Here is a 17,969-nt window from a genome sequence, read left to right as displayed (position 1 = left end):
TAGTTGATAGCCCTATAGCGTCGTTAAACAACCAATTAAAATTATGTAGACTATAAAAATTACTGAAAACTTGGTTCCCATATTTTACATAATTAATTCATTTTAACAGTGGTGAATTTTTGTGTGATGATGTGTTTTGGTTTTTGTAGTGTAATAATTGGCGATTTGGTTAATGGATAACGTGAACTGCACGATAAATATAAACATGATGTAGATGTAGGCTTAAATATTATTTACTAATTTCTTAATTATTCTATAGTGTTGTAGGCCAATTCTAAAATATTGTAATAGTATGAAATGTTAAAAATTCAATATTAAACTATTTTTGTTTTAATTCATTATGTCGAATTTGTTTGTTAGTAATAATATTTAAGTTGTTGTATTGTATTTATTTACATTCCATGGTATTTGTACATCGCTTCACAGCTAGAATATGGAACATGTCAAAAAAATCTTAATAGTACTACAAAGTCTTAATTATAGTCACAGTCTAATTATTGTTGGCATGATTCCCATTGAGGGGGCTGATCATTGAACAATAATTAATAAAAGGACATCGAAAATCTGCTGAGAATGATCAGCTCGATTTGTACCAACTTTTGAAATGTGATAAAATAATTTGCAAGTCAGTAAGAAGGATTTGTCTGTATAATTTCTATTGAGTACATTCACTTGTTTAGTTTTGAAGTTACTATTTAAATTCGCCATACTTTATTCATATGTTGGTGATAGTAGCGTCCCTTTTGTGAATATTATATTACCACAGTCTAGTATATACAGTCACGAAGCTTGAGTTTATGAGAGTATTATAAACAATAGACTGTGAAGGTACTATTTCGCATTGTCTGTAATGAGGCGATAGTAGCGATCCTAGTGGTTAGCAACTATATATGGATGCATATTTACTACGTATTGGGCTTCGTGACTGTATATAGTGGACTGTGATAGTACATTGTTTGTTCTGTTTGTCGGCCATTTTGTAAGATCATAAAGTAGTGAAATAATATTTAATATGAAATTAAGTATTTTTCCGTTTTGTAAAGTTTGCAGCATATCACAGCTTTGCTCCGTAATCTTTTTCTACCTCAAATGTTGTCACTATCAGCTGAATCGATCCCTAGAAGTGCCTCTTGTTCTGAAGTCATTTGTCAGCTGTGGCTTGGTGAGACATTCTCTAAGCAGATACGTTCTAATCTGGTTGCTATGAATGATGGGGCTGAGTTTTGTGTTTGGATAACGTTCTTCCTGATAATTAACATTGAGTTACTTTTCCTGCTTGTACAAGTTGCTAACTAGAACGCGCTGTAATAAATATGAATAAACAAGATGGCGAACATTCCTCGAATATGCGGGCTGGCAGAGTTCCTCAGCACAGAAAGTCATTCAAGTGGGACCGTAGCAAACATCCCTCGCGGATCTGGTATCGTACATCGTAACAGTCAGCTGACAATTTATCGCGGGAAAGGAACCTTTGTTCGACTTCAGACAGAAGACTTTAATTCATGTGTTCTTTATAGCAATTAGATGTGAGTTATCTGTCTCCCATTTATGTTACGCTATGTCCTTGCACCATGATATTCACGTGGTGGGACCTAGAATATACTACACAGTAATAATAATAATAATAATAATAATAATAATAATAATAATAATAATAATAATAATATTTTTATTTTATTGGGTTATTTTACGACGCTGTATCAACATCTAGGTTATTTAGCGTCTGAATGAAATGAAGATGATAAATGCCGGTGAAATGAGTTCGGGGTCCGGCACCGAAAGTTACCCAGCATTTGCTCGTATTGGGTTGAGGGAAAACCCCGGAAAAAACCTCAACCAGGTAACTTGCCCCGACCGGGATTCGAACCCGGGCCACCTGGTTTCGTAGCCAGACGCGCTGACCGTTACTCCACAGGTGTGGGCCAATATTAATAATAATAATAATAATAATAATAATAATAATAATAATAATAATAATAATAATAATAATAATAATGTTATATCTATCATGTGAGAACTTGAGCTATAGATCGTAATTTTCCTTTGGTGGTGTAGACCCTACCTAATAAAAATTGTGTTCATTGTATGCTTTGTACTTTATTATTATTATGAAACTTGCGAAATCTTAATGAGGCAATAGAGCAAGTGAACAGCTTCAAATACTTGGGGTGTACTGTAAGCAGTAACATGAGCTGCTGCCAGGACGTCAAAAGCAGGATAGCAATGACAGAAGAAGCTTTTAATAGAAAAAGGATCATCTTCTGTGGACCTCTGGAAAAAGAACTAAGATTGCTTTATAGTATTCTCTACAAGTATCAATGAATCTTTGATGGCACGGTTAAATGTCAGGTGTGTTATAGGACAAGACAATGGATCTTTTATAGAAATAGAATTCCTTTACTTTTTTATATCAGATATAAGCCACCGGTGTGGCTCAGTCGGTTAAGGCGCTTGTCTACCGGTCTGAAGTTGCGCTCGGGCGCGGGTTCGATCCCCGCTTGGGCTGATTACCTGGTTGGGTTTTTTCCGAGGTTTTCCCCAACAGTAAGGTGAATGCCAGGTAATCTATGGCGAATCCTCGGCCTCATCTCGCCATCACCAAACTCATCGACGCTAAATAACCTCGTAGTTGATACAGCGTCGTTAAATAACCAACTAAAAAAAATTTATATCAGATATTCTTTAAACAGTGCATGAGTCCTAGACTAGTAACAGAACTAACTTCAGATCAAAAATGAACAAATATTTTAAAATCTTAATATCAGATTTGTTACCTAATATAAAGATAAGAACTTCTTCAGTAACTGACAGAAAACCATTCTTTCAATAACAATTGAAGAGTTCACTGCAAGAATGATGGATGTCATTTGGAATACATTTTGCAGGAGAAGCAATTGAAAGTTTGAAATGCTTAGCGCTCAAAGCTTAACTGTGATTTTCCGATCATTACTGGACAATGACTATCAGTGTTAATGCCATATAACTCTGTATGTACTTTCTATATGTCTTAAGCTATGCATTGACAGTCTTGGTTCATTTTCGACAAGAAAGTGACATCCATCATTCTTGCAGTGGACTCTTCAATTATCTTAGTAGATTGCCCTTAAGGCGAAGATATTTGAGCCTTAGTTTCTTTAATGATAGATAATTAGAAAAAATTAAGGCACTATTTTGAATGGTGTAACAGACATGACATGAAGTAACGGATGTGACAGGAAATAATTGTTGTGACGTTTACTACATTAGTATTGAAACTACTCACTGTTAGGAATTTATAACTCTATCGTTATAAATGCAATAATGGGAAGGATAAGAATTGATGGACATAATTTGTTATACATATTCTACAAGTGACCCATTTATATTAAAATTTTAAGCTATTATAATAACCTGTATACGTGGCAGGACTTAAGGCTGGTTCACAAAAAACCGGTAACTCAAATTCAAATTCAAATTCAAATTTATTTACAGTTTACATTTGAAATGAATACATATCTATGGATACCCGAAATGAGCATATATGCTCGTGCTCGGGTACAGTCCAGTAGTCTACATAAATTTTACACGGATCAAATAATAATGCTGATGATAGAAATAATAGTAATAATAATAATAATAATAATAATAATAATAATAATAATAATAATAGCATAATCGTGACAGAAATGGTACAAAGATTGTAATACAAAATAATTCATTAATAATAATAATAATAATAATAATAATAATAATAATAATAATAATAGTGATAAAACAAAAATATTTACAATAATAAAATAAATACTAAGACGGATAAAATAAAATATAAATCCACTAGCGAGAGTTAACACAACTTAAATAAGCATATAATAACCGGAAAAAAATAACGAACTCGAAAATCAACAGAAAAGTTTGTTGTATCGTAGACGACAGCAACCGCCGTATTGACATTGTGTTGCGCTTTAATGGTAGTAGTGGGGAGCCGAAAGTCTACATAATTGCCGTTCTCTTCTAATCTTCTCGTACAATCATGGGAAGTTAATGCTGCAAAAACAAAATGTCTACGAGTCAAACTGTTCATTATTACCAGGATAAATACAAATAATACTGAATTATATTAATCTAGTTTCAGTTATAGATCTCCCCTTTTGTGAAAGAGGTATCATATCAAATATTTTATGAATGGCGGGGAAAATATACATTTCAAGAACTCTCTAGTGACAAGAGATAGTGACAAGTACAATCAAGTGTATCTGTGGCGATGCTAAGAAATCATTTATTGGAGATATATATACTTTTATTAATTAAGAAAATGATCTATTTGTATTTATTACAATGTTTTATCTTATAGGTTACCTGCATCAGATAAATACAATAAAAATTAGTACCATATAATGCTAGTCTGAAGCGACAATGAGAACGAGAACGGAAATACATTTATTTTATCATTATTTCCGTTCTCGTTCTTGTTGTCGTTCCAGTTACCGGTCTATTATGAACCGGCCTTTATTCTTGGCGATCTCTTCGAGAGGTTTACGATTCCTGAAATAATCTTGTTCTCACTTACAATCAGAACCAACAGCGCTACTCTACTGCTATTGAAAGATGCAAATTATTATGTTAGTTACAGATGTTATGCTCAAGGCTTCACTTACACCGTGTATTATTCCCAGCACTTTCGCTTGGAATATTGTGACGAATTTGCCTCAGTATAGTTAGGCATAGTCCTTAGGGGGTAATTTCACTTTCAGACTCTAGCAACCCCGCGTTTGGGAGTTAGATCTCTGTGGGATCTTCCACGACTCGATCCGTCTATTCGTAACGAGGCATTCGCTATTGACGTACAATTCAATACGTCTCCCCTCGTTAATGAGAAGGTTTCTCGTTCCCATGAGATATCTGAGAGGCAGATAATGGAGGGAAAGTGAAGTGAAATGATTCGGCGTGTCTTGGGCTTCCCACTGCCATGCAAGGAGTGTACAATGGCGACAAATCTGGCCTCCTCTATAACATACATAACAGTTTGTAATCTCTCCCAGATTAATCTCATCTTCTCTGAAAAGCCTCTGCAATCGAAAAGGAGAGTTAAGGGGTTAGGTCCAGCTTACAGCAGTAAAATTTTTGGAAATATTCAACATTTTTTTCCTTCATTACTGTATCTTGTACAATAATGAAAATTGATATGTGTAAAACACTGTCCTTCTGCTATATGAAAAAAAAATATGTCTACATTTAAAAATAGTACATTATGCAACGAGCCTATAATGGTAGTAATTAAGACGCGAGTATGTTTATGAAACGAGTGCAAGCGAGTTTCATAATTTTCATACGAGCGTCTTATTTACCATTATAGTCAAGTTTCATACGACGTTTTATGCTCGACCATATTTCTAACTTGAAATTATTCATAAGTACTCATGTTATTCTTTTCTGACTGAGGAGCGGAACTGACCTTGTGCAATACCTCGTAAATTGTGAGATGTGCGCAGACGCGAAAGTATTGATTTTTTTTCCGAGGAACAGATGTCGACATTGACCTTGACATTGAAAAACGAGATGACAATTTGAATTTATTTGAATATTATTTACAATTAACGCTAATTATTATAGTAACAGAAGTGACTTTATTTCAAATATAGGTGATTTATTGATTTATTGTTGTCTTTCGATTGCATATCCGAGAATAATCGATACTTGCGCTTTCATATTGCTACAATGGTGTTTTCTGATTGATGGAACACCTGAACTTTAACGAATAGGTGTACTTTATTGAGATCCATTAAAGGGCTGCTACCAGGTTTATAATTACTACATTTCGGCATGGTCGACCATAAAATTATTTATATTTTTTTCTTTCAAAATTCATAACGGTGGCAGTTCACTGTGCAGTGATGAAGCGTTTCCCTCATGACTCATAAACTTGTTAGCTTTTTCATGTTCTCTCTCTTTTATTTTATTGCTGAAACTCGTGTTTACAATATCATGCTGTTTCAACTACATTCCTTAATGTTTTTTTTATTTTGTGTTACAAGAAAATACTGATATTTGACGATTTTTTAAATTGAATTTATTTTTAGTCAGACAATCTATCAAAGATAGAGCAGTGATTTTGCATCTATTGTAGATATGACATGCATAAATATACACAAAAATTTCATCACAGAATGTTGGATAGTTTTCCAGTTATGAGGGAAACGCTTCATCACTGCACAGTGAATTTTTAATTTTGAAAAAATATAGGGGAGAGTCGGGTATATCGGACATCGGGTAGTATCGGACAGTGCATTTTTTTCATCTACCATCATATGGTAGTACCTGAATTGCATGGTCACGTTTCTCTATGCGACATCACAGAAACGTAACCATGTCAATCAGGTACTATCATCGTGTGGTAGATGAAAGAAACTCACTGTCCGATATTACCCGATGTCCGATACTACCCGACTCTCCCCTATATATAAATATTTTTTTAATCGCAAAAATATTTTATCATATAGCAGAAGGACAGTGTTTTACTCATACCAATTTTCATTATTGTACAAGATACAGTAATGGAGGAAAGAAATGTTGAATATTTTGAAAATTTTACTCCTTTAAGCTGTGCCTAACCCTTTAAATGTTTAATTGCTAACCATCCATATTTATAGTCAGAAGCTGGACCTAACTCTTTATCCAGGCTTTTCCTCAACTTCTTAATAGGTGAATATTCTGCGACGTATTACCTGTAAGCGACGAATCTTTTGAAGCCATCCGAAGAATCTTTATGTGTTGTCCCAAGAATGAGATCGACAAGTAGCCCTGACTGAGGTTCTGGCTGATATGTACATCTATTATTATCAGGCAGTACATCTCACTTGACGACGTGTCAGAGAAAGAAGAATAAATTGTTTGTATACATCTGAAGTCTGATTGGTGAAATAAATATTTTACTAGTCAATGATACATGCAATGGAAGGGGAAAGGAACTGGTCACCCTAATCCATTATCTTTTGCCTCATGAGTAGAGTCCTACGTTTGGTTACCTAGAACCCCAAGCAACTCTCATCAGTAGAGCCCGGCTGTTTGGCAAAATGCCTTCTTAGTGGGTGGAAGTAGGAAGTAAATCATTATTTGCATAGATAAAAATGTTATTTGGAGTAAATCAAAGTGATAGGGCCAATTTTATTTTGCCTATTTTGCCTTTTTAAGGTGTTTCTTACTAATAAATGACTTTGTTGTCATTTTAAAGCAGGTTAATTTCGTTTGCCATCATTCTATTTTACTGCACGATTTATAAATATTCATTTGTGCGAGATCGTGCGTATTTGCTTGTTTTCCGCACAGAACCAATACGCGGTAAGTGTGAAATTCCACATTCAGTATTCCCAACGTAACACACATAACAATTTCCCTCTTCTTACCGCTCAAGCGCGACATTCATTTTACTGCTTTAGGCTTTTAACATATTATTTTTAGAGACGTTTAACATAGTAATAATTATAAATTGGAAACTTACCACTGCAATTTCACCTAAATTGCAATGTTAATTATTGTCTTTAAATATTTGCAAAAATTAAGTAAAGTCTACTACTCCACGAAACTTATTGCATTCCTGATACAAGTAACATTAAGGAAGCCATGAAAAAATCAACAAGATTCCAGATGCCGATGTTATTACTGCAATATGTTATATAAATAATATTGTTAAAATATTAAAATGAAAAATAAATCATTACATAACCTTACCGTTTGTTTTAAGTTCGCATTTATAGACTGGGGGAAAAAAAAGACATACGTATATCACGGCCTGCTGGAGTATAGTAAACACATAAAACATTTTATAGCAACAATGTTGAAGAAAGATATTTTGGTTTTCCGAAGTTGCCGTCATTAAACAGAAACCAACATGCAGATTTCATTGTAACTAATTAGAAATTCGTCTTCCAGGTATGTAATAAACGATCTTCGCACAAAATAATGTACGATACACGAGCGGTATGTTTGTTTTCATGTTCTCGGAAATTAAAAAAGCTCAACTACGTTTCGCTTTTTCAATCTTTTCCTCGACCAAAGCCTTTCGGGTTACGATACTCGACATAAAATGAATTTCAGTAACTGCGAAAGCGATCTTTTGTGTACCACTACTTTGGAGTACTGAGCATACGCAATGCTTTGAATTTGGAACTCAGAAAATTGAAGCGAGCCATTCCTTTTTTCTGGAACTATACACTTTTAAGCTTGTATACTTATATCAAGTGTATATAATTATCAATCTTAATGACTTAACAATCAAAATATACAAAGGAACAAGTTACACTTGTATAACTGTTTAAAATATATTTGACTTTGTTACAAATACGAACGTTTTCGCCCTCTTGGGGCATCATCGGATGTACATAACAATATCAATGTTTTAAAATACCGAATGTAATATGTTGCATGTGTTGTGAAAAATGTGTGCACAAATGCAATGAAGACTGGATATGATACTTTCAATCATGTTAAAATTTACTGTGTTAATGTATAACAACATTACTTACTTACTTATTTACTTACTTACTTACTTACTTACTTACTTACTTACTTACTTACTTACTTACTTACTTACTTACTTACTTACTTACTTACTTACTTACTTACTTACTTACTTACTTACTTACTTACTGGCTTTTAAGGAACCCGTAGGTTCATTGCCGCCCTCACATAAGCCCGCCATCGGTCCCTATCCTGAGCAAGATCAATCCAGTCTCTATCATCATATCCCACCTCCCTCAAATCCATTTTAATATTATCTTCCCATCTACGTCTCGGCCTCCCCAACGCTCTTTTTCCCTCCGGCCTCCCAACTAACACTCTATATACATTTCTGGATTCGCCCATACGTGCTACATGCCCTGCCCATCTCAAACGTCTGGATTTAATGTTCCTAATTATGTCAGGTGAAGAATATAATGCGTGCAGTTCTGTGTTGTGTAACTTTCTCCATTCTCCTGTAACTTCATCCCTCTTAGCCCCAAATATTTTCCTAAGCACCTTATTCTCAAACACCCTTAACCTATGTTCCTCTCTCAAAGTGAGAGTCGAAGTTTCACAACCATAAAGAACAACCGGTAATATAACTGTTTTATAAATTCTTTCAGATTTTTTGACAGCAGACTGGATAATAAAAGCTTCTCAACCGAATAATAACACTCATTTCCCATATTTATTCTGTGTTTAATTTCTTCCCGAGTATCATTTATATTTGTTACTGTTGCTCCCAGGTATTTGAATTTTTCCACCTCTTCAAATGATAAATTTCCAATTTTTATATTTCTATCTCGTACAATATTCTCGTCACGAGACATAATCATACACTTTGTCTTTTCGGGATTTACTTCCAAACCTATCTCTTTACTTGCTTCAAGTAAAATTCCCGTATTTTCCATAATCGTTTGTGGATTTTCTCCTAACATATTCACGTCATCCGCATACACAAGCAGCTGATGTAACCCGTTCAATTCCAAACCAATTCCAAACCCTCTCTGTTATCCTGGACTTTCCTAATGGCATACTCTAGAGCAAAGTTATAATCGGCTTATCTGAAAAATCAAAATGAATTGTAAAATACTTTTAACCCTTAAATTGACAAAGTATCCTATAGGATACAACAGATTAATAGGCTATATGCTGTAATTTTAATAGAACAATAGAAAAAAAATTGGTAGGAAAATTAATATTTTACAATACTATAATATTCTACAACACACAAAAATATGGACATTGCGATAGTTGTTTTCTTTACGTTCCGACAAGGTTTAATAAACTAGTGTGAGAAATGAAGCTTTGCCAAGTTAAGGGTTAAGCTTGTTAAAAACTTTCAAGAACAACTTGTAAAAATTTAAGATCCTCTAAACTTGCAAACATTTAAGCAACTTGTAAATCTTAAGTAACCTGTAAACTTTAAGTAACTTGTAAACTTTTAAGTGGCCTGTAAGCTTTAAGCAACTTGTGGACTTTTAAGCATCTTGATCTTTAAACTTTTAAGCAACTTGTAAATTTTTAAGCATGTTGTAAACACTCTTGGGTCTCTTATAAGCACCGTCAATGCAGAAATGGAACCTCAGACATCTAGAAAACGAAAACAGGCTAGTAAACCCTAGATACATAAATTAGAAGTGAAGAAGTCTCACGCAGATGCGTGGCGAACTTGGATGATTTCTCTGCAGGAATCAAAACAAAACCACGGGCGGCAGATGTGGGTCACAAGGACGTCTGATGCTGCTGGAGAGCGGCTGTGCGGCTTCTTCTTGATTGAAGGATTTATCTCGCTGTGCCAGTTTCTCGATACGTACGGCTTCTTTTTCATCCTGCTCCGACAGGTCGAGAATCAATCTGCTGCACATGTGGTCGTGTTTTCAAGCCCGAGGCGAAAGCGAAATTGGCCATCCCAAGTCTAATCTTCAAGTAGCTCAGTCTATATTGTCTGCTTCTTGTTTAGTACTTCATTTCTTCATCTTTGCGTACAGCGAATTCTCTTAAAATAATGCTCGAATTTTATTCATATTCTGTATATGCTAGCTAAATTATATTAGTATATATATATATATATATATATATATATATATATATATATATATATATATATATATATATATAATAGTAGCAGGGCAACATAATATGTGCCCTTCACGGGCTGTAGCAGGAATCAAAATTTTTAGTTGATTAGCTACTGTATATGGATCCCAATTATCTTATAGAGCACCATGTTTATGATCATTAGGATTTGTCTTTCTATTCACCATTGGAGGTTTAACAGGTGTCGTACTAGCAAATTCGTCAATCGATATTGTATTACATGATACATACCACGGATTATTTTATTATGTAACATGAACATACACAGAAAACACCAACACATGTTTCAATACTTGAATCTGAACACGAATAAAAACAACACCAACACGTGTTTCAATACTTTTCTTTATGCTACCGTTCCTATACTGGCAAACTCCTATACACCCCTTATTCTCGCAATGCCTTCTTTAATAATTTTGTTAATAGGGAAACATTTTTAATATTAAACCTGGTTAAGATATGGCTTTGCAACTCCTGAAGTATTTCTATATTACCGGAACTGCATATAGATATAGCATACCGAAAATGGGATTGCACGAGCGCAGAATAGATAGATTTTTTAAAACAATCATCTGTGGCTATATTAAATGCTTTAACGTTTATTTTAATTTTGGTAATTATGCTTTTAATATGTGGGGTCCAGCTAAGTTCTTTGTCTATTATGCATCCAAGGTAGTTGTAAGATTCTACAGACTTTAAGATAGGACAATTACATGTATCCATGCAACTATAGTTGTAATTGTGTAAAATTAGTTTTTCTTCTTCGAGGCTGCTATTCCGTTTTAGATGTGTTGAGAAATAATTTATGTTCCATTAACCAATTTCTTATTAAGAACAAATCTGCATTTGTCTTGTTGCAAAGGTCCCTATTATTATCTGCATCAATTATTAAGGCAGCGTCGTCTGCAAAGAGAATTATTTCTCTATTTAACTGTAAATATGTTATACTATTAAGGTACATATTAAAGAGCAACGGACCTAAGCGAGATGAATCTGATATCGCCGCCTCACAAAACGATCTTAACGTTATTGAAACCTGGACGACAGAAAATAAAATGAAAATCAATGTCAGTAAAAGTAAGTCAATATTCTTCTGTAGAAAGCATAAAGAAATTAGTCTCAAATATCAGCTGAATGGTACACCGGTGCCACAAGTGAACACTTGTAAATGCCTAGGTATATATCTGCAGTGCTCGGGAAAAGTGACACAAGTCAGTTTCCACAAACCTTTTTTGATAATTTATTGACAACTTACGGAACATCTGCTCGCTTGGAAAAATAATACATAAGTATTCCTCCCATTACAATAATTCATACAGAAAAAAATCAAATCGACATAAACCAGTGTAAGTTGTCAAAAAATTATCAAAAAAGGTTTGTGGAAACTGACTTATGTCACTTTTCTCGAGCACTGCAGATATTTAAGTTAACAAACTGAGTGGGAGGAACAAGTCACTAATAGGCTACCACGAGGAAAGCCTGGAAAGCACTACATTTCTCTATACGTATTCTTAAGAAAGCTAACCGAAGGTCAAAAGAATTAGCGTACAAAACCCTTGTTAGCCCCATTATGGGATATGGAGCAGTAGGTTGGGATCCGTACAGACAAAACCAAATAGATTCAATAGAAAAGGTCCAACGCTGGGCAACTTAATATTTCAAAATGGGAAAGGGACATGGCGAAGAGATACTGTAGTAAAAGACTTAGGGTGGGAATTTCTCAAACCAAGCGACGAAAAACCAGACTGACCGCATTATTTGGATGCACTTATGCAATATGGAACCAACCACCATTTTATGAATATCTGGATTTCTATTGCAAAATGTGTCTTAATGTCTATAGTTTCTTATACAAAATAGAACCAACTCCTATCTGTAACGTGCTGCCCTATAGAGAAATCTGAACCAACGACCAAAAACAGAATCCATAGTGCAGTGTTTTGAAATTTAGAACCAACTCCAAGCTGTCAGTTCCCATGTTTGTTTTGTGTAAATATGGGAGTTTGAATACAATTTTTTGCTAATAGGAGTGATATATTATATTATATTATATTATATTATATTATATTATATTATATTATATTATATTATATTATATTATATTATATTATATTATATTATATTATATTATATTATATTATATTATATTATATTATATTATATTATATTATATTATAGCAACAAGAGTAATGTTAATGTATCAAAGAAAGTTGTAGAACCGAAGTTTAGGTATCAAATATGTAACTGCAGAAGAAAATCCAATGAATTTTTATTTTAGTAGGTTATTTTACGACACTTTATTAACAGCTTAGGTTATTTAGCGTCTGAATGAGATGAAGGTGATTATGCCGGTGAAATGAGCCCAGGATGCAACACCGAAAGTTATCCGGCATTTGCTCATATTGGGTTGAGGGAAAACCCCGGAAAAACCTCAACCAGGTAACTTGCCCCGATCGGGAATCGAACCTGGGTCACCTGGTTTCGCGGCCAGACGCGCTAGCCGTTACTCCACAGATGTGGACAGGATGGTGTTGATGGAATCAATGGTCCCCTTGACTTCACCTTGGAATGATAAGTCAATGTATGAACAAATGCTAATGAATATACTGTATATTTTTTAAATTTTATTTGTAATCCCACAATTAGTATCTCGGATGTTTAGTTTTCCAATAATAAAGTGTTAAACATGGATTTGAACTAGAATGTTGCCTCATCTCTCTCTCTCATTAGAATCACACAAGTAGGAACCAAGTGCCAATATCCATTTTTGCAATAAGCAATATGGAACCAACTCCAATGTTGCCCTTCTACTCTGTGTGAGTCAAATACTGATGCGAGCTGCACCATTGATCTGAAAGAGCATTTCAGAATGTTAATAATGCAATCATTACTTTCGTAATAGTATTGATGTAGAATTTTATTTGTAACGATTTGCTAAAACAGCTGTAGCTCAAAAGTTGTATTTTGGACTTGGTTCCATATTGCATAAGTGCATCCATTTAAGGCACAAATGGGACACAAAGCATGGACCGACATCAAACATTGACGGGCATAAAACAGTGAACAGAAATACCAATGTAACACATACAGAAAAATATCTCGCTGGGATTGTTACCATCGGGGAGTTAAACAATACACAATCATAGAGCGCTGAAGTAGACAAAAGAATAAGATGAAATAAAATGACGCCGTTGTTATGTTTCCATGGTTACCAAGTATCTTCACGGTTATGTTAATGTTCCCATCGTTAATTATTGTAGCATGACTTCTTAATTTTATGGTAACGCTTATGTTTTCATGAGGCACAACTGTAACATTATTTGAAACATGAAATAAGAATATATTAATATTTTCATAGAAATTTCAATAACTTTGAAAGGTATATACATAAATATAGAACTAAAAATAAGAATTCTCTGCGTTTGTGTGAACCAAAATGTAAAACCAATGCAGCTTTTTATCATAGCATAAGTCAAGGTCCCAAATTAAACAAATTTTATTCCAATATTATTTTAACCTTTACAGGAGAATGGAGAAAGTTACACAACACAGAACTGCACGCATTGTATTCTTCACCTGACATAATTAGGAAAATTAAATCCAGACGTTTGAGATGGGCAGGGCATGTAGCACGTTAGGCGAATCCAGAAATGCATATAGAGTGTTAGTTGGGAGGCCGGAGGGAAAAAGACCTTTAGGGAGGCCGAGACGTAGATGGGAAGATAATATAAAAATGGATTTGAGGGAGGTGGGATATGATGATAGAGAATGGATTAATCTTGCTTAGGATAGGGACCGATGGCGGGCTTATGTGAGGGCGGCAATGACCCTCCGGGTTCCTTAAAAGCCAGTAAGTAAGTATTATTTTAACCACGAATGCTCTCCAAATTAATAAAAAATAAAAATAAAAAAAAAATTAATTGGATTTATAGTTTAGGTTTAAACATATTAAACACTATTTAATCTGTATTCACTCCCAATTTTAATTTTATTTTTGTCTGTATTGGAATCCCTTCCTGAGCACGAGTCGTACTCATTCAGGAGTGGGCTAGTTTATCTTTCATTGTATTTATTAACTTGTATTCATTTCAAACTTACTAGCAATAAAATAAATAAATAAAAGAACTAAATCCTTGTAAAACTCATAAACGTACAATGAAAAAATAGGCCTATGTGTTATCTTTGTAACATTTGATTTTAATTTAGGCCTACTTTAATTCTTTGTATCACGATACGGAGGCGGTTCTTTAAATAATTTTCGTTCAAGATGGCGTAACGCATACCTGAATCAGGAAACTTCATTTAAATTTTGTATATTCTAATAAGCGTTACTACAGTTAATAAATAATGTTACCATAAATCTGTCTGAATTTAGGGTAGGCGTAGATACTATTTCTTCAACTCTACGCCACTGATAACCTCAACGTTAACTGGACCAATCCACAGGCTTTGAAACTGGTCAGATTTCGTGAAACAATATTCGCTGGCATTCTCTGCTGATCGAACTCGTCTGTGCTGATGTCGTGATGAGAAAGTACCATGGGAACCGATACACAAAGCACTAGTAAGAGGCATTACCCTCTCCTTCCTTCCTCGCTTGTCTCCCATAATCAGTACACCAGAAAGGGAAGGAGTACATATGCTCAAAATCAAACAATTCGAAGTACACAAGCCGAGGAAGGATGCTGTTATTAAATCAAAAGCCTGTGTTGCCAGGACAAATGACATGCCTTGCCTTGTTAGGCAGACGGCTTCTCACAAAAGCGATCTAAGTGCGATGTAGTAGAAATCGTGTGAGATGTCTTCTTTTTCTTCTTGATTTGCTTTAAAATCTCTAAAACTTACGTTGCTAAGTTATGAACTTGAATTCCATAAGCAAAGATTATTATTATTATTATTATTATTATTATTATTATTATTATTATTATTATTATTATTATTATTATTATTATTATTATTATTATCAGCAGCAGCAATACAGTTTTAAAATATCCTTTGGAAAAAAAAAACAAGATTATGACATTCCAAAGCAAATAACAATTATATCCCAAATAACAATAAAAATCATCTAAAAAGTAAGCCTTTTATTTACATACGATGTGACATCTTATTTGATTATGACAGATATAATGAATAAGATAGCAAAATTTCATGGAATATGTAGAACGATAAAGCGATCACTAAATGACAGAGCAACAAAAGATGTCAACAAAGTGTAAGATGCCAATAGAATTTACAAGATGCCGATAAAGTTTATAGAATGCCCAGAAAAGTTTACAAGATGTCTACAAGATTTACTAGTGGCCACAAAGTTTACAAAATGTCTATAAGGTTTACTACAGTAGTGGTCACAAAGTTTACAAGATGTTGACAAAGTTTACAGTAAGCCCAGAAAAGTTCACAAGATACCCACAAAGTTTACCAGATGGCGGCAAAGTTTACAGTAAGCTCAGAAAAGTTTACAAGATTTACTAAGTGGCTACAAAGTTTACAAGATGTTAACAAAGTTTACAGTAAGCTCAAAGAAATTCACAAGATGCCCGAAACGTTTACAAGATGCCTACAAGGTTTATTAGGTGATCACAAAGTTTACGAGATACCCAGAAAGTTTATAAGAGTTCGGCAAAGTTTACAATAAGGCCAGAAAAGTTTACAAGATGCCTACAAGGTTTGCTAGGTGGCCACAAAGTTTACAAGATACCCACAAAGTTTACAAGATATAGAAGATATCCACAAAGTTTACAAGATATCCACAAAGTTGACAAAGTACCCACAAAGTTTACAAGATACCCACAAAGTTTACAAGGTACCCACAAAGTTTACAAGATACCCACAAAGTTTACAAGGTGCCTACAAAGATTAGGACTACTAGGTGCCCACAAAGTTTACAAGATGCCCAAAATTGTTAACAAGATACCAAAAATTGTTTCCAAAATGCCTAAAAAGTTTCAAGATTCTTAAAATGCTTAAGGTGTCTAAAAATGCAGAATATGCCTAAAGTATTGTAATTGTTCCTGCAATAACTCCTATGTGCAAAACATAAAATTTTTCAGTAGGAAGAAAAAACACATTTATTCCTCCTATGGCAGCCGTACATAGGAGACTGTGAATTCTTACATTTTCGAAGCAAAGAAATATAATTACATATAGGAGATTTTATTATTTGCTGTATCACTATTTAAGTTATTTAATAGAGCAAAGATCTGAAAATCGATAAATATGTCATATAGGAGTTATTGCAGGAACAACGACGGTATACAAGATATCTAAAATTTTTACGAGATGTCGAAAAGTTTACAACATGCCTAAAATATATCAGTAAAATCAAATCCTCTAATGACATTATGTAAGGAAATGGAATATTAATACGCTCCTTTATAAATACAGAAGCTGTGTATAAAATATGTCGATAATGGAGCAGTGTTGGAATAAAAATAGGACCTCCCGGAATATTCGAAAAAAAGATGATTCATAACAGCTTTTTCCACAACATACCTCATAGCATCTTTCATTGATTGAAAGTCTACGCCTTTCACTGTGAAGATGTCAGTTGAGCTACCGTCGATCGCTGTGATGCAGACTCAGTGTTCACTTAAAGATGGATTTGGCTGACACGTTGGCAGCCTTGAAATCCCTGACAAACGTGTTTACATTGTGAGGTAATTACCAGGTACATTAATTGATCAGCAGATCGCGATGGCATCGGGCTGAACTGGTCACGGTTCGATTCTCTGCGACCAGTTTGCAAATTCCTTTAACAGGCTTACCCATCTTCGAATCCCGACTGCCAGCTTTATAAACCTCTGAATTTTCAACACCTTTATCCATAGGATATGTGGCTAGAATTAATCCAGACTTCTAGGTGATATAGAGACAATCCTGTTTGGCATTGTGTATGAAATTCGCAGTTTAAAATTCTACGGGGAGCAAAGAAGAATTTTTAAGGTGTTTTTTTTTTTTCGGAATGAAAGTGAACCTGGTGTCACAATGTAGATTTATGGCGAATATTTATTTTAAAATGTGGTGATCTTACAATTTCTGTGTGAAATTTTAAAATGGAAGCCTAATTATATGAATAGTAGATTGACAAGTTGATTCTTTTTTTATAGAAAAAAAATCCATTTTTTTTCACGGGTGTGGTTATATTTTTCTTTCCAAATTGTTTTTACCTGAAGTTTTCAATGGGAATGATTAATTACACCGTACGTTTTCTAGGTATAAGACATAGGGACTTAACATTTCCATTAAGAAAAACTACAATAAAACTGTAAAGAAATAACGTAATCAGTGGGCCGTATTTATAAATTAGCAGGCTTTGTCATCATTTATGGTTGCTAAGTCAAAGTCTGAAGTTCTCTTGTTTTACAAATTTTCAAAACCTCCTAATTTCTAAA

At 34.1% G+C, this 17,969-nt stretch overlaps 1 protein-coding gene across 4 annotated transcripts in view; it reads left to right on the top strand.

Annotated features, from left to right (window-relative positions):
* LOC138698483 (uncharacterized) overlaps positions 1-17,969 on the top strand; it is an 883,962-nt gene that overhangs the window by 751,674 nt on the left and 114,319 nt on the right. The window lies entirely within an intron of this gene.

This window comes from Periplaneta americana, chromosome 4 (genome assembly GCF_040183065.1).
Source record: "Periplaneta americana isolate PAMFEO1 chromosome 4, P.americana_PAMFEO1_priV1, whole genome shotgun sequence".
NCBI classification, from domain to species: domain Eukaryota; kingdom Metazoa; phylum Arthropoda; class Insecta; order Blattodea; family Blattidae; genus Periplaneta; species Periplaneta americana.
The sequence above is the reverse complement of the archived record's forward strand: the minus strand, read 5'-3'. Positions and strand labels throughout refer to the sequence as shown.